The sequence below is a fragment of the Gorilla gorilla genome, chromosome 7, assembly GCF_029281585.2.
Source record: "Gorilla gorilla gorilla isolate KB3781 chromosome 7, NHGRI_mGorGor1-v2.1_pri, whole genome shotgun sequence".
NCBI lineage: Eukaryota > Metazoa > Chordata > Mammalia > Primates > Hominidae > Gorilla > Gorilla gorilla.
In genome coordinates, this window is record NC_073231.2 from 2,421,937 (window position 1) to 2,440,858 (window position 18,922).

The following is an 18,922-nucleotide window of genomic DNA, read 5'->3' on the forward strand; positions in this document are numbered from 1 at the left end:
GAAATATCTACACCGCTATCTGTATGAACTTGGAAATATCTACACTGCTCTCTGTATAAAATTGAAATTATCTACACCACTATCTCTATAAACATGGAAATATCTACACTGCTATCTGTATAAACATGGAAATATCTACACCGCTATCTGTATAAACATGGAAATATCTTCACCGCTATCTGCATAAACAAGGAAATATCTACAACGCTGTCTCTATAAACTTGGAAATAACTACACCACTATCTCTGTAAACATGGAAATATCTGGACTGCCATCTCTATAAACATGGAAATATCTACACCACCATCTGTATAAACATGGAAATATCTAAACCGCCATCTACATAAACATGGAAATATCTACACCGCCATCTCTATGAACATGGAAATACCTACACCGCCATCTGTACGAACATGGAAATATCTATACCGCCATCTGTATGAACATGTAAATATCTACACCGCCATCTGTATGAACATGGAAATATCTACACCGCTAACTGTATGAACATGGAAATATCTACACCGCTTTCTGTACGAACATGGAAATATCTATACCGCCGTCTGTATGGACATGGAAATATCTACATTGTTATCTGTAAGAACATTTAAATATCTACACCGCTATCTGTATGAACATGGAAATATCTACACCGCTATCTCTACGAACATGGAAATATCTACTCCGCTCTCTGTGTGCCCATGCAAATATCTACACAGCTATCTGTATATCAATAGAAATGTATACACTGCTATCTCTATAAACATGGAAATAACTACACTGCTATCTGTATAAACATGGAAATATCTACACCGCCACCTGTGTGAACATGGAAATATTTACACTGCCATCCGTACGAACAAGGAAATATCTACACCGCCATCTGTATGAACATGTAAATATCTACACCGCCATCTGTATGAACATGGAAATATCTACACCGCTAACTGTAGGAACATGGAAATGACTACACCGGTATTGGTATGAACATGGAAATATCTTCACCGCTATCTGTATGAACTTCGAAATATCTACACCGCTATCTGTATGAACATGGAAATCTCTACACCGCCATCTGTATGAACATGGAAATATCTACACCCCACCTGTATGAACATGTAAATATATACACCGCCATCTGTATGAACATGGAAATATCTACACCGCTATCTGTATGAACATGGAAATATCTACACCTCTATCTGTATGAACATGGAAATATCTACACCGCTATCTGTATGAACATGGAAATATCAACACCGCTATCTGTGTGAACATGGAAATATCTACACCGCTATCTGTACGAACATGCAAATATCTACACAGCTATCTGTATATGAATGGAAATATCCACACTGGTATCTCTATAAACATGGAAATAACTACACTGCTATCTGTATAAACATGGAAATATCTACACCGCCATCTCTATGAACATGGAAATATCTACACCGCCGTTTGTATGAACCTGGAAATATCTACACCGCCATCTCTATGAACATGGAAATATCTACACCGCCATTTGTATGAACATGGAAATACCTAAACCGCCATCTGTATGAACATGGAAATATCTTCACCGCCATCTGTATGAACATGGATATATGTACACCGGTATCTGTATGAACATGGAAATATCTACACCGCTATCTGCATGAACATGGAAATATCTACACAGCTATCTGAATATACATGGAAATATCTACACCGATTTCTCAATAAATATGGAAATAACTACAGCACTATCTATTTAAACTTCGAAATATCTACACCGCCATCTGTATGAACTTGGAAATATCTACACTGCCATCTGTACGAACATGGACATATCTACACCACCATCTGTATTAAGATGGAAATATCTACACCGCTATCTGTATAAACATGGAAATATCTGCCCAACTATCTGTATAAACATGGAAATATGCGCACCGCTATCTGAATAAACATGGAAATATCCGCACCGCTATCTGTATAAACATGGAAATATCTACACTGCTATCTACATAAACATTGAAATATCCACACCGCTATCTGTGTAAACATGGAAATGTCTACACCGCTATCCGTGTAAACATGGAAATATCTACACCGCCATCTGTGTAAACATGAAAATATCTACACCGCCATCTGTATGAACATGGAAATATCTGCACCGTCCTCTGTATGAACATGGAAATATCTACACCGCCATCTCTATAAACTTGGAAATATCTACACCGCTATCTGTATGAACTTGGAAATACCTACACTGCTCTCTGTATAAAATTGAAATTATCTACACGACTATCTCTATAAACATGGAAATATCTACACTGCTATCTGTATAAACATGGAAATATCTACACCGCTATCTGTATAAACATGGAAATATCTTCACCGCTATCTGTATAAACATGGAAATATCTACAAAGCTGTCTCTATAAACTTGGAAATAACTACACCACTATCTCTGTAAACATGGAAATATCTAGACCGCCATCTCTATAAACATGGAAATATCTACACCACCATCTGTATAAACATGGAAATATCTATACCATTATCGGCATAAACATGGAAGTATCTACACTGCCATCTCTATGAACATGGAAATATCTACATCGCCATCTGTACGAAGATGGAAATATCTATACCGCCATCTGTATGAACATGTAAATATCTACACCGCCATCTGTATGAACATGGAATTATCTACACCGCTATCAGTACGAACATGGAAATATCTACACTGCTATCTGTATGAACACGCAAATATCTACACAGCTATCTGTATATCAATGGAAACATCTACACAGCTGTCTTTATAAACATGGAAATAACTACACTGCTATCTGTATAAACATGGAAATAGCTACACCACCACCTGTATGAACATGGAAATATCTACACCGCTATCTGTATGAACATGCAAATATCTACACAGCTATCTGTATATCAATGGAAATATCTACACTGCTATCTCTATAAACATGGAAATAACTACACTGCTATCTGTATAAATACGGAAATATCTACACCGCCATCTCCATGAAGAAGGAAATATCTACACCGCGATTTGTATGAACATGGAAATGTTTACACCGCTATCCGTGTAAACATGGAAATATCTACACCGCCATCTGCGTAAACATGAAAATATCTACACCGCCATCCCTATAAACATGGAAATATCTACACCGTCCTCTGTATGAACATGGAAATATCTACACCGCCATCTCTATAAACGTGGAAATATCTACACCGCTATCTGTATGAACTTGGAAATATCTACACTGCTCTCTGTATAAAATTGAAATTATCTACACCACTATCTCTATAAACATGGAAATATCTACACTGCTATCTGTATAAACATGGAAATATCTACACCGCTATCTGTATAAACATGGAAATATCTTCACCGCTATCTGTATAAACATGGAAATATCTACAACGCTGTCTCTATAAACTTGGAAATAACTACAACACTATCTCTGTAAACATGGAAATATCTAGACCGCCATCTCTATAAACATGGAAATATCTACACCACCATCTGTATAAACATGGAAATAACTATACCGCTATCTGCATAAACATGGAAATATCTACACCGCCATCTCTATGAACATGGAAATATCTACACCGCCATTTGTACGAACATGGAAATATCTATACCGCCATTTGTATGAACATGTAAATATCTACACCGCCATCTGTATGAAGATGGAAATATCTACACCGCTAACTGTATGAACATGGAAATATCTACACCGCTATCTGTATGAACATGGAAATATCTACACCGTTATCTGTATGAACATGGAAATATCTACACCGCTATCTGTACGAACATGGAAATATCTACACCGCTATCTGTGCGAAAATGGAAATATCTCCACCGATATCTGTATGAACATGCAAATATCTACACAGCTATCTGTATATCAATGGAAATATCTTCACAGCTGTCTCTATAAACATGGAAATAACTACACTGCTATCTGTATAAACAAGGAAATATCTACACCGCCACCTGTATGAACATGGAAATATCTACACTGCCATCCGTACGAACATGGAAATATCTACTCCGCCATCTGTATGAACTTGTAAATATCTACACCGCCTTCTGTATGAACATGGAAATAACTACAACGCCTTCTGTATGAACATGGAAATATCTACACCGCTAACTGTATGAACATGGAAATATCTACACCGCTATCTGTACGAACATGGAAATATCTATACCGCCATCTGTATGGACATGGAAATATCTACACCGCCATCTGTATGAACATGGAAATATCTACACCGCTAACTGTATGAACATGGAAATATCTACACCGCTATCTGTATGAACATGGAAATATCTACACCGCTATCTGTATGAACATGCAAATATCTACACAGCTATCTGTATATCAATGGAAATATCCACACAGCTATCTCTATTAACATGGAAATAAATACACTGCTACCAGTATAAACATGGAAATATCTACACCGCATCCTGTATGAACATGGAAATATCTACACTGCCATCCGTACAAACATGGAAATATCTACACTGCCATCTGTATAAACATGGAAATAACTTCACCGCCATCTGTATGAACATGGAAATATCTACACCGCTAAATGTATGAACATGGAAATGTCTACACCGCTATTGGTATGAACATGGAAATATCTACACCGCTATCTGTATGAACATGGATATATCTACACCGCTACCTGTATGAACATGGAAATATCTACACCGCTATCTGTATGAAGATGGAAATATCTACACCGCCATCTGTGTGAACATACAAATACCTACACCGCCATCTGTATGAACATGGAAATATCTACACCGCTATCTGTATGAACATGGAAATATCTACACCGCCATCTGTATGAACATGTAAATATCTACACCGCCATCTGTATGAACATGGAAATATCAACACCGCTAACTGTATGAACATGGAATTATCTACACCGCTATCTGTATGGGCATGGAAATATCTACACCGCTATCTGTATGAACATGGAAATATCTACACCGGTATCTGTATGAACATGGAAATATCTACACCGCTATCTGTATGAACATGGAAATATCTACACCGCTATCTCTATGAACATGCAAATATCTACACAGCTATCTGTATATCAATGGAAATATCAACACTGCTATCTCTATAAACCTGGAAATAACTACACTGCTATCTCTATAAATATGGAAATATCTACACCGCCATCTCTATGAACATGGAAATATCTACACCACCATTTGTATGAACATGGAAATATCTACACCACCATCTCTATGAACATGGAAATATCTACACTGCCATTTGTATGAACATGGAAATATCTACACCACCATCTGTATGAACATGGAAATATCTTCACCGCCATCTGTATGAACATGGATATATGTACACCGGCATCTGGATGAACATGGAAATATCTACACCGCTATCTGCATGAACATGGAAATATCTACACATCTATCTGAATATACATGGAACTATCTACACAGATTTCTCTATAATTATTGAAATAACTACAACGCTATCTCTATAAACTTCGAAATATCTTCACCGCCATCTGTATGAACATGGAAATATCTACACCACCATCTGTACAAACATGGACATATCTACACCGCCATCTGTATTAAGATGGAAATATCTACACCGCTATCTGTATAAACATGGAAATATCTGCCCAACTATCTGTATAAACATGGAAATATCCGCACCGCTATCTGAATAAACATGGAAATATCCGCACCGCTATCTGTATAAACATGGAAATATCTACACTGCTATCTGCATAAACATGGAAATATCCACACCGCTATCTGTGTAAACATGGAAATGTCTACACCGCTATCCATGTAAACATGGAAATATATACACCGCCATCGGTGTAAACATGAAAATATCTACACCGCCATCCCTATAAACATGGAAATATCTACACCGTCTTCTGTATGAACATGGAAATATCTACACCCCTATCTGTACGAACCTTAAAATATCTACACAGCTATCTGTATATCAATGGAAATATCCACACTGGTATCTCTATAAACATGGAAATAACTACACTGCTATCTGTATAAACATGGAAATATCTACACCGCCATCTCTATGAACATGGAAATATCTACACCGCCATTTGTATGAACCTGGAAATATCTACACCGCCATCTCTATGAACATGGAAATATCTACACCGCCATTTGTATGAACATGGAAATACCTAAACCGCCATCTGTATGAACATGGAAATATCTTCACCGCCATCTCTATGAACATGGATATATCTACACCGGCATCTGGATGAACATGGAAATATCTACACCGCTATCTGCAAGAACATGGAAATATCTACACAGCTATCTGAATATACATGGAAATATCTACACCGATTTCTCAATAAATATGGAAATAGCTACAGCGCTACCTCTATAAACTTCGAAATATCTACACCGCCATCGGGTATGAACTTGGAAATATCTACACCGCCATCTGTACGAACATGGACATATCTACACCGCCATCTGTATTAAGATGGAAATATCTACACAGCTATCTGTATAAACATGGAAATATCTGCCCAACTATCTGTATAAACATGGAAATATCTACACTGCTATCTGCATAAACCTGGAAATATCCACACCGCTATCTGTGTAAACATGGAAATGTTTACACCGCTATCCGTGTAAACATGGAAATATCTACACCGCCATCTGCGTAAACATGAAAATATCTACACCGCCATCCCTATAAACATGGAAATATCTACACCGTCCTCTGTATGAACATGGAAATATCTACACCGCCATCTCTATAAACGTGGAAATATCTACACCGCTATCTGTATGAACTTGGAAATATCTACACTGCTCTCTGTATAAAATTGAAATTATCTACACCACTATCTCTATAAACATGGAAATATCTACACTGCTATCTGTATAAACATGGAAATATCTACACCGCTATCTGTATAAACATGGAAATATCTTCACCGCTATCTGTATAAACATGGAAATATCTACAACGCTGTCTCTATAAACTTGGAAATAACTACAACACTATCTCTGTAAACATGGAAATATCTAGACCGCCATCTCTATAAACATGGAAATATCTACACCACCATCTGTATAAACATGGAAATAACTATACCGCTATCTGCATAAACATGGAAATATCTACACCGCCATCTCTATGAACATGGAAATATCTACACCGCCATTTGTACGAACATGGAAATATCTATACCGCCATTTGTATGAACATGTAAATATCTGCACCGCCATCTGTATGAAGATGGAAATATCTACACCGCTAACTGTATGAACATGGAAATATCTACACCGCTATCTGTATGAACATGGAAATATCTACACCGTTATCTGTATGAACATGGAAATATCTACACCGCTATCTGTATGAACATGGAAATATCTACACCGCTATCTGTACGAACATGGAAATATCTACACCGCTATCTGTGCGAAAATGGAAATATCTCCACCGATATCTGTATGAACATGCAAATATCTACACAGCTATCTGTATATCAATGGAAATATCTTCACAGCTGTCTCTATCAACATGGAAATAACTACACTGCTATCTGTATAAACAAGGAAATATCTACACCGCCACCTGTATGAACATGGAAATATCTACACTGCCATCCGTACGAACATGGAAATATCTACACCACCATCTGTATGAACTTGTAAATATCTACACCGCCTTCTGTATGAACATGGAAATAACTACAACGCCTTCTGTATGAACATGGAAATATCTACACCGCTAACTGTATGAACATGGAAATAACTACAACGCCTTCTGTATGAACATGGAAATATCTACACCGCTAACTGTATGAACATGGAAATATCTACACCGCTATCTGTACGAACATGGAAATATCTATACCGCCATCTGTATGGACATGGAAATATCTACACCGCCATCTGTATGAACATGGAAATATCTACACCGCTAACTGTATGAACATGGAAATATCTACACCGCTATCTGTATGAACATGGAAATATCTACACCGCTATATGTATGAACATGCAAATATCTACACAGCTATCTGTATATCAATGGAAATATCCACACAGCTATCTCTATTAACATGGAAATAAATACACTGCTACCAGTATAAACATGGAAATATCTACACCGCCTCCTGTATGAACATGGAAATATCTACACTGCCATCCGTACAAACATGGAAATATCTACACTGCCATCTGTATAAACATGGAAATAACTTCACCGCCATCTGTATGAACATGGAAATATCTACACCGCTAAATGTATGAACATGGAAATGTCTACACCGCTATTGGTATGAACATGGAAATATCTACACCGCTATCTGTATGAACATGGATATATCTACACCGCTACCTGTATGAACATGGAAATATCTACACCGCTATCTGTATGAAGATGGAAATATCTACACCGCCATCTGTGTGAACATACAAATACCTACACCGCCATCTGTATGAACATGGAAATATCTACACCGCTATCTGTATGAACATGGAAATATCTACACCGCCATCTGTATGAACATGTAAATATCTACACCGCCATCTGTATGAACATGGAAATATCAACACCGCTAACTGTATGAACATGGAATTATCTACACCGCTATCTGTATGGGCATGGAAATATCTACACCGCTATCTGTATGAACATGGAAATATCTACACCGGTATCTGTATGAACATGGAAATATCTACACCGCTATCTGTATGAACATGGAAATATCTACACCGCTATCTCTATGAACATGCAAATATCTACACAGCTATCTGTATATCAATGGAAATATCAACACTGCTATCTCTATAAACCTGGAAATAACTACACTGCTATCTCTATAAATATGGAAATATCTACACCGCCATCTCTATGAACATGGAAATATCTACACCACCATTTGTATGAACATGGAAATATCTACACCACCATCTCTATGAACATGGAAATATCTACACTGCCATTTGTATGAACATGGAAATATCTACACCACCATCTGTATGAACATGGAAATAACTTCACCGCCATCTGTATGAACATGGATATATGTACACCGGCATCTGGATGAACATGGAAATATCTACACCGCTATCTGCATGAACATGGATATATCTACACAGCTATCTGAATATACATGGAACTATCTACACAGATTTCTCTATAATTATTGAAATAACTACAACGCTATCTCTATAAACTTCGAAATACCTTCACCACCATCTGTATGAACATGGAAATATCTACACCACCATCTGTACAAACATGGACATATCTACACCGCCATCTGTATTAAGATGGAAATATCTACACCGCTATCTGTATAAACATGGAAATATCTGCCCAACTATCTGTATAAACATGGAAATATCCGCACCGCTATCTGAATAAACATGGAAATATCCGCACCGCTATCTGTATAAACATGGAAATATCTACACTGCTATCTGCATAAACATGGAAATATCCACACCGCTATCTGTGTAAACATGGAAATGTCTACACCGCTATCCGTGTAAACATGGAAATATCTACACCGCCATCGGTGTAAACATGAAAATATCTACACCGCCATCCCTATAAACATGGAAATATCTACACCGTCTTCTGTATGAACATGGAAATATCTACACCACCATCTCTATGAACGTGGAAATATCTACACCGCTATCTGTATGAACTTGGAAATATCTACACTGCTCTCTGTATAAAATTGAAATTATCTACACCACTATCTCTATAAACATGGAAAAATCTACACTGCTATCTGTATAAACATGGAAATATCTACACCGCTATCTGTATAAACATGGAAATATCTTCACCGCTATCTGTATAAACATGGAAATATCAACAACGCTGTCTCTATAAACTTGGAAATAACTACACCACTATCTCTGTAAACATGGAAATATCTAGACCGCCATCTCTATATACATGGAAATATCTACACCACCATCTGTATAAACATGGAAATATCTATACCGCTATCTGTATGAACATGGAAATATCTACACCGCCATCTGTACGAACATGGAAATATCTATACCGCCTTCTGTATGAACATTTAAATATCTACACCGCCATCTGTATGAACATGGAAGTATCTACACCGCTGTCTGTATGAACATGGAAATATCTACACCGCTATCTGTACGAACATGGAAATATCTACACCGCTATCTGTATGAACATGCAAATATCTACACAGCCATCTGTATATCAATGGAAATATCTACACAGCTATCTCTATTAACATGGAAATAACTACACTGCTATCTGTATAAACATGGAAATAACTACACCGCCACCTGTATGAACATGGAAATATCTACACCGCTATCTGTATGAACATGGAAATATCTACACCGCTATCTGTATGAACATGGAAATATCTACACCGCCATCTGTATGAACATGTAAATATCTACACCGCCATCTGTATGAACATGGAAATATCTACACAGCTAACTGTATGAACATGGAAATATCTACACCGCTATCTGTATGAACATGGAAATATCTACAACGCTATCTGTATGAACATGGAAATATCTACACCGCTAACTGTATGAACATGGAAATATCTACACCGCTATCTGTATGAACATGAAAATATCTACACCGCTATCTCTATGAACATGCAAATATCTACACAGCTATCTGTATATCAATGGAAATATCTACACTGCTATCTCTATAAACATGCTAATAACTACACTGCTATCTCTATAAATATGGAAATATCTACACCGCCATCTCTATGAACATGGAAATATCTACACCGCCATTTGTATGAACATGGAAATATCTACACCGTCATCTCTATGAACATGGAAATATCTACACCGCCTTTTGTATGGACATGGAAATATCTACACAACCATCTGTATGAAAATGGAAATATCTTCACCGCCATCTGTATGAACATGGATGTATGTACACCGGCATCTGGATGAACATGGAAATAACTACACCGCTCTCTGCATGAACATGGAAATATCTACACAGCTATCTGAATATACATGGAAATATCTACACCGATTTCTCCATAAATAAGGAAATAACTACAGCACAATCTATTTAAACTTCGAAATATCTACACCGCCATCTGTATGAACTTGGAAATATCTACACTGCCATCTGTACGAACATGGACATATCTACACCGCCATCTGTATTAAGATGGAAATATCTACACCGCTATCTGTATAAACATGGAAATATCTGCCCAACTATCTGTATTAACATGGAAATATGCGCACCGCTATCTGAATAAACATGGAAATATCCGCACCGCTATCTGTATAAACATGGAAATATCTACACTGCTATCTGCATAAACATGGAAATATCCACACCGCTATCTGTGTAAACATGGAAATGTCTACACCGCTATCCGTGTAAACATGGAAATATCTACACCGCCATCTGTGTAAACATGAAAATATCTACACCGCCATCTGTATGAACATGGAAATATCTGCACTGTCCTCTGTATGAACATGGAAATATCTACACCGCCATCTCTATAAACATGGAAATATCTACACCGCTATCTGTATGAACTTGGAAATACCTACACTGCTCTCTGTATAAAATTGAAATTATCTACACGACTATCTCTATAAACATGGAAATATCTACACTGCTATCTGTATAAACATGGAAATATCTACACCGCTATCTGTATAAACATGGAAATATCTTCACCGCTATCTGTATAAACAAGGAAATATCTACAACGCTGTCTCTATAAACTTGGAAATAACTACAGCACTATCTCTGTAAACATAGAAATATCTAGACCGCCATCTCTATAAACATGGAAATATCTACACCACCCTCTGTATAAACAAGGAAATAACTATACCGCTATCTGCATAAACATGGAAATATCTACACCGCCATCTCTATGAACATGGAAATATCTACACCGCCATCTGTACGAACTTGGAAAAATCTATACCGCCATTTGTATGAACATGTAAATATCTACACCGCTATCTGTATGAACATGGAAATATCTACACCGCTAACTGTATGAACATGGAAATATCTACACCGCTATCTGTATGAACACGGAAATATCTACACCGTTATCTGTATGAACATGGAAATATCTACACCGCTCTCTGTACGAACATGGAAATATCTACACCGCTATCTGTACGAACATGGAAATATCTACACCGATATCTGTATGAACATGCAAATATCTACACAGCTATGTGTATATCAATGGTAATATCTACACAGCTGTCTCTATAAACATGGAAATAACTACACTGCTATCTGTTTAAACATGGAAATATCTACACCGCCACCTGTATGAACATGGAAATATCTACACTGCCATCCGCACGAACATGGAAATATCTACACCGCAATCTGTATGAACATGTAAATATCTACACCGCCTTCTGTATGAACATGGAAATATCTACACCGCTAACTGTATGAACATGGAAATATCTACACCGCTATTGGTATGAACATGGAAATATCCACACCGCCATCTGTACGAACATGGAAATAACTATACCGCCATTTGTATGAACATGTAAATATCTACACCGCCATTTGTATGAACCTGGAAATATCTACACCACTATCTGTATGAACTTGGAAATATCTACACTGCAGTTTGTATAAAATTGAAATTATCTACACCACTATCTCTATAAACATGGAAATATCTTCACTGATATCTGCATAAACATGGAAATGTCTACACCGCTATCTGTATAAACATGGAAATATCTTCACTGCTATCTGTATAAACATGGAAATATCTACAGCGCCATTTCTATGAACATGGAAATATCTTCACCGCTATGTGTATAAACATGGAAATATCTACAACGCTGTCTCTATAAACTTGGAAATAACTACACCACTATCTCTGTAAACATGGAAATATCTAGACCGCCATCTCCATATACATGGAAATATCCACACCACCATCTGTATAAACATGGAAATATCTATACCGCTATCTGTATGAACATGGAAATATCTACACCGCTATCTGTACGAACATGGAAATATCTATACCGCCATCTGTATGGACATGGAAATATCTACAACGCCATCTGTATGAACATGGAAATATCTACACCGCTAACTGTATGAACATGGAAATATCTACACCGCTATCTGTATGAACATGGAAATATCTATACCGCCATCTGTATGGACATGGAAATATCTACACCGCCATCTGTATGAACATGGAAATATCTACACCGCTAACTGTATGAACATGGAAATATCTACACCGCTATCTGTACGAACATGGAAATATCTACACCGCTATCCGTATGAACATGCAAATATCTACACAGCTATCTGTATATCAATGGAAATATCCACACAGCAATCTCTATTAACATGGAAATAAATACACTGCTAACAGTATAAACATGGAAATATCTACACCGCCTCCTGTATGAACATGGAAATATCTACACCGCCATCTGTACGAAGATGGAAATATCTATACCGCCATCTGTATGAACATGTAAATATCTACACCGCCATCTGTATGAACATGGAATTATCTACACCGCTATCAGTACGAACATGGAAATATCTACACTGCTATCTGTATGAACACGCAAATATCTACACAGCTATCTGTATATCAATGGAAATATCTACACAGCTGTCTTTATAAACATGGAAATAACTACACTGCTATCTGTATAAACATGGAAATAGCTACACCACCACCTGTATGAACATGGAAATATCTACACCGCTATCTGTATGAACATGCAAATATCTACACAGCTATCTGTATATCAATGGAAATATCTACACTGCTATCTCTATAAACATGGAAATAACTACACTGCTATCTGTATAAATACGGAAATATCTACACCGCCATCTCCATGAAGAAGGAAATATCTACACCGCGATTTGTATGAACATGGAAATATCTACACCGCCATCTCTATGAACATGGAAATATCTACACCGCCATTTGTATGAACATGGAAATATCTACACCGCCATCTGTATGAACATGGAAATATCTTCACCACCATCTGTATGAACATGGATATATGTGAACCAGCATCTGGTTGAACATGGAAATATCTACATCGCTATCTGCATGAACATGGAAATATCTACACCGCTAACTGTATGAACATGGAAATATCTACACCGCTAAGTGTATGAACATGGAAATATCTGCACTGCTATGTGTATGGACATGGAAATATCTACACCGCTATCTGTATAAACATGGAAATATCTGCCCAACTATCTGTATAAACATGGAAATATCCGCACCGCTATCTGTATAAACATGGAAATATCTACACTGCTATCTGCATAAACATGGAAATATCCACACCGCTATCTGTGTAAACATGGAAATGTCTACACCGCTATCTGTGTAAACATGGAACTATCTACACCGCCATCTGTGTAAACATGAAAATATCTACACCGCCATCACTATAAACATGGAAATATCTACACCGCCATCAGTATGAACATGGAAATATCTACACCGCCATCTCTATAAACGTGGAAATATCTACACCGCTATCTGTATGAACTTGGAAATATCTACACTGCTCTCTGTATAGAATTGAAATTATCTACACCACTATCTCTATAAAAATGGACCTATATACACTGCTATCTCTATAAACATGGAAATATCTACACCGCTATCTGTATAAACATGGAAATACCTTCACCGCTATCTGTATAAACATGGAAATATCTACAACGCTGTCACTATAAACTTGGAAATAACTACACCACTATCTCTGTAAACATGGAAATATCTAGACCGCCATCTCTATATACATGGAAATATCTACACCACCATCTGTATAAACATGGAAATACCTATACCGCTATCTGCATAAACATGGAAATATCTACACCGCCATCTGTATGAACATGTAAATATCTACACCGCCATCTGTATAAACATGGAAATATCTACACCACTAACTGTATGAACATGGAAATATCTTCACCGCTGTCTGTATGAACATGGAAATGTCTACACCGTTATCTGTATGAACATGGAAATATCTACACCGCTATCTGTATGAATATGGAAATATCTACACCGCTCTCTGTACGAACATGGAAATATCTACACCGCTATCTGTATGAACATGCAAATATCTACACAGCTATCTGTATATCAATGGAAATAACTACACAGCTATCTCTATTAACATGGAAATAACTACACTGCTATCTGTATAAACATGGAAATAACTACACCGCCACCTGTATGAACATGGAAATATCTACACGGCCATCAGTACAAACATGGAAATATCTACACCGCCATCTGTATGAACATGGAAATATCTTCACCGCCATCTGTATGAACATGGAAATATCTACACCGCTAAATGTATGAACATGGAAATGTCTACACCGCTATTGGTATGAACATGGAAATATCTACGCCTCTATCTGTATGAACATGGAAATATCTACACCGCTATCTGTATGAACATGGAAATATCTAAACCGCCATCTGTATGAACATGGAAATATCTACACCGCCATCTGTATGAACATGGAAATATCTACACCGCCATCTGTATGAACATGGAAATATGTACACAGCTAACTGTATGAACATGGAAATATCTACACCGCTATCTGTATGAACATGGAAATATCTACACCGCTATCTGTATGAACATGGAAATATCTACACGGCTAACTGTATGAACATGGAAATATCTACACCGCTATCTGTATGAACATGAAAATATCTACACCGCTATCTCTATGAACATGCAAATATCTACACAGCTATCTGTATATCAATGGAAATATCTACACTGCTATCTCTATAAACATGGTAATAACTACACTGCTATTTCTATAAATATGGAAATATCTACACCGCCATCTCTATGAACATGGAAATATCTACACCGCCATTTGTATGACCATGGAAATATCTACACCGCCATCTCTATGAACATGGAAATATCTACACCGCCATTTGTATGGACATGGAAATATCTACACCACCATCTGTATGAACATGGAAATATCTTCACCGTAATCTGTATGAACATGGATATATGTACACCGGCATCTGGATGAACATGAAAATATCTACACCGCTCTCTGCATGAACATGGAAATATCTACACAGCTATCTGAATATACATGGAAATATCTACACAGATTTCTCAATAAATATGGAAATAACTACAGCGCTATCTCTATAAACTTCGAAATATCTACACCACCATCTGTATGAACATGGAAATATCTACACCGCCATCTGTACAAACATGGACATATCTACACCGCCATCTGTATTAAGATGGAAATATCTACACCGCTATCTGTATAAACATGGAAATATCCGCACCGCTATCTGAATAAACATGGAAATATCCACACCGCTATATGTATTAACATGGAAATATCTACACTGCTATCTGCATACACATGGAAATATCCACACCGCTATCTGTGTAAACATGGAAATGTCTACACCGCTATCTGTGTAAACATGGAAATATCTACACCGCCATCGGTGTAAACATGAAAATATCTACACCGCCATCCCTATAAACATGGAAATATCTACACCGTCCTCTGTATGAACATGGAAATATCTACACCGCCATCTGTATGAACATGTAAATATCTACACCGCCATCTGTATGAACATGGAAATATCTACACCACTAACTGTAGGAACATGGAAATGACTACACCGCTATTGGTATGAACATGGAAATATCTACACCGCTATCTGTATGAACATGGAAATATCTACACCGCCATCTGTATGAACATGGAAATCTCTACACCGCCATCTGTATGAACATGGAAATATCTACACCGCCATCTTTATGAACATGTAAATATCTACACCGCCATCTGTATGAACATGGAAATATCTACACCGCTATCTGTATGAACATGGAAATATCTACACCGCTATCTGTATGAACATGGAAATATCTACACCGCTATCTGTATGAACATGGAAATATCAACACCGCTATCTGTATGAACATGGAAATATCTACACCGCTATCTGTACGAACATTCAAATATCTACACAGCTATCTGTATATCAATGGAAATATCCACACTGGTATCTCTATAAACATGGAAATAACTACACTGCTATCTGTATAAACATGGAAATATCTACACCGCCATCTCTATGAACATGGAAATATCTACACCGCCATTCGTATGAACCTGGAAATATCTACACCGCCATCTCTATGAACATGGAAATATCTACACCGCCATTTGTATGAACATGGAAATACCTAAACCGCCATCTGTATGAACATGGAAATATCTCCACCGCCATCTGTATGAACATGGATATATGTACACCGGCATCTGGATGAACATGGAAATATCTACACCGCTATCTGCATGAACATGGAAATATCTACACAGCTATCTGAATATACATGGAAATATGTACACCGATTTCTCAATAAATATGGAAATAACTAGAGCGCTACCTCTATAAACTTCGAAATATCTACACCGCCATCTGTATGAACATGGAAATATCTACACCGCCATCTGTACGAACATGGACATATCTACACCGCCATCTGTATTAAGATGGAAATATCTACACAGCTATCTGTATAAACATGGAAATATCTGCCCAACTATCTGTATAAACATGGAAATATCCGCACCGCTATCTGAATAAACATGGAAATATCCGCACCGCTATCTGTATAAACATGGAAATACCTACACTGCTATCTGCATAAACCTGGAAATATCCACACCGCTATCTGTGTAAACATGGAAATATGTACACTGCCATCTGCGTAAACATGAAAATATCTACACCGCCATCCCTATAAACATGGAAATATCTACACCGTCCTCTGTATGAACATGGAAATATCTACACCGCCATCTCTATAAACGTGGAAATATCTTCACCGCTATCTGTATGAACTTGGAAATATCTACAACGCCTTCTGTATGAACATGGAAATATCTACACCGCTAACTGTATGAACATGGAAATATCTACACCTCTATCTGTACGAACATGCAAATATCTATACCGCCATCTGTATGGACATGGAAATATCTACACCGCCATCTGTATGAACATGGAAATATCTACACCGCTAACTGTATGAACATGGAAATATCTACACCGCTATCTGTACGAACATGGAAATATCTACACAGCTATCTGTATATCAATTGAAATATCCACACAGCTATCTCTATTAACATGGAAATAAATACACTGCTACCAGTATAAACATGGAAATATCTACACCGCCTCCTGTATGAACATGGAAATATCTACACTGCCATCCGTACAAACATGGAAATATCTACACTGCCATCTGTATAAACATGGAAATAACTTCACCGCCATCTGTATGAACATGGAAATATCTACACCGCTAAATGTATGAACATGGAAATGTCTACACCGCTATTGGTATGAACATGGAAATATCTACACCGCTATCTGTATGAACATGGATATATCTACACCGCTGTCTGTATGAACATGGAAATACCTACACCGCTATCTGTATGAACATGGAAATATCTACACCGCCATCTGTATGAACATACAAATACCTACACCGCCATCTGTATGAACATGGAAATATCTACACCGCTATCTGTATGAACATGGAAATATCTACACCGCCATCTGTATGAACATGTAAATATCTACACCGCCATCTGTATGAACATGGAAATATCAACACCGCTAACTGTATGAACATGGAATTATCTACACCGCTATCTGTATGGGCATGGAAATATCTACACCGCTATCTGTATGAACATGGAAATATCTA